Genomic DNA, 2,181 nt, shown 5'->3' with positions numbered 1-2,181 from the left:
AGAACCTCGAGGATCGCACACCTTCGGCCTCTGAAACACATCTGCCGAGGATTTCCAGGTATGCACGGTTACTGAAAGATCAGAGGTGAAGCTCAGCAAAGGGCCTTTATCAATGAAAGACTAAAATCTAGTGTGCGCATGCTTAAATACGAAGATGAAGCTGCTGCTCGGCTGAGCTGATGTGTTCAGTGTGGTCAGAGGTTCAGAGCTGGTTCCAGGAAGCATCTCTGTATGTGAAAATCATCTGCAGAGGAGTGAAGACGTCTCAAGTACCCAAACCAACAGGCTGAGGCGGGTCAAACTCTACACCTCCTGGAGGAATAAACGTGACCTTCATGGAAGATGTTTGTTACATACCAACATTCAAAAGTTAAACTGAGCCCTTCAACCAGCACAGGATCGGATCTGAACCCGGCCCCGCCTGCAAGACTCTCATTTTAAACTTATAGCCTAAACCTAACCTGCAGCTTCCCTTAAAGCTGGCCCAACAGGTTCCCCTGATCTTCATCGAGGAGCTGCTGAGCCTCTTCTGCCTCATCTGGATCTTAAACCACAGCTGTCCCTCTGACCGAGCTCTCATGAAACCTTTAAGTCTGTGGACAGGAGGGTAATCAGGGGGGCGTTACACTCTCCTACCCCCGAGAGTGTGAGGGAACGAACAAAAGGAAAACAGACTGTTTTAGACAGAATTTATTCTTCAGTCCTCCGAGTGCCAAAGACAACAATTCACCCCCCATAACCCCACCCTGATCGCTCAGGCTGAGGAACTCCTCAGGGCTACAACATTTGGCACAACAAACACACAGCAGACAGCTCATTGGACAGGACGGCTCATCTTTATTGTGATTGGCTGACAGAGACCTCCCTCCCCAGTGGACATTCTTCTTTATAACAACATTAATAACAATAAAAATGTCCTCATACATTAATGTGGACTAAGGCAGAGCTGTGTTTACAGCGTTTACAGAGGGAGGGGCTCACCGAGGAACAGGAGAGAGTATTAAGAACAACACTTGTTTAAATAAAGTTTCCAATCAAAGCGGGACCATCACAGCTCCTCAGTGCACCAGCATCACTGCCCACTGCGACTCACTCAAACTCCCATCATGCACCACTCTCATGAGGCGGTGACGCTGAGGAGCTGTGCTGCCATTGGCTTGTAGATGCTTTGACTGACAGGTTCACGGACCAATGGTTCACCGGTCATGTTTGTAAGAGAACGAGTTCTCAAACATTTTATCTGGTAAAATAAAGGTTTAAAAAACACAGTTTTCATGACTTTGTGATTATCAGAGTGATGATGATGATGATGATGATGACGGTATCTGGCAGCTGATTCCAGCTGGAGGGCCTCTCAGGCACGTCTGGCAGTTTGATGCTTTCGCCCATCCAAAGAAACGAGCCTGTAAACGGGCGATTTACTCGTGGACGGCCCCTTCGGTCGAGTCGCCTCCAACCTTCTAGCCTGTGCTGCGGTCCCTGATCTCAGAGCATCCAGCTGCCTCTCCGCTGAGTCACATCTCTGAGCCGCTGGAGTCCCACCACAGGACACCTTTATAAACCATCTCCTCCCTGCTGAAGGGACTCTTCCCCACATCACATGAACTGGCCCATCATCATCCTCTGGTCTGTGGAATTATAAAGGCTGGAGAATAACTGAGATGATGCTGCCGCAGACTCTGTTATCGACCAGCCTGAGGGGTGTTCGGAATCACGAGGCGGACAAACATGAAAACGGTGGTTTGGTGGGGAAGGTGACAGCAGCCTTCAGGTATTTCCTGTGACTGCACAGCATCAGCGGATCGCAGCAAAGACCGCTCCTCACATTAACGAGCGTTTGGCCGGCGAACAGACGAGACTGAGGAGGAGGGCGAGCTGCCAGATGTTGGCTGGATGGTTCGTGTTATTGCTCAGGTTTCGGGGCCATTGTTAAACATTTATGTAGTGCAGCAGACACACAGTCTCACTCCGCCGGGCAGAACAAACAACTAACCGACCTCAGATGTGATCTTTGGTCCTGCAGCCCGGATCGTCTCGCCCACCGCCGTGAAAACTAAAAGTTTCTCTATAACGAGGCTTCTCCTGAAATGAAGGTTTAGTATAAAAACTTTGATCCCCTGCTTTGAGTAAAAACACGATCCGGTACAAAAAAAAAGTGCTATGATACACAGTCGAACAGCT

The 2,181-nt window shown here is 49.2% G+C and overlaps 1 protein-coding gene across 1 annotated transcript in view; it reads right to left on the bottom strand.

Moving 5' to 3' along the window:
• Positions 1–773: 773 nt before the first annotated feature.
• Positions 774–2,181, bottom strand: part of ephb4b (eph receptor B4b) — a 38,414-nt gene continuing 37,006 nt past the window's right edge. The window contains exon 21 of the mRNA XM_030724846.1: positions 774–2,181. This exon is cut by the window's right edge and continues 1,434 nt beyond it. The gene's annotated coding sequence lies outside the window, so the exon portion shown is untranslated.

This window comes from Archocentrus centrarchus, unplaced genomic scaffold (assembly GCF_007364275.1).
Source record: "Archocentrus centrarchus isolate MPI-CPG fArcCen1 unplaced genomic scaffold, fArcCen1 scaffold_42_ctg1, whole genome shotgun sequence".
NCBI lineage: Eukaryota > Metazoa > Chordata > Actinopteri > Cichliformes > Cichlidae > Archocentrus > Archocentrus centrarchus.
Note: the sequence above shows the minus strand (reverse complement) of the source record. Positions and strands in the feature narration are given on the sequence as shown.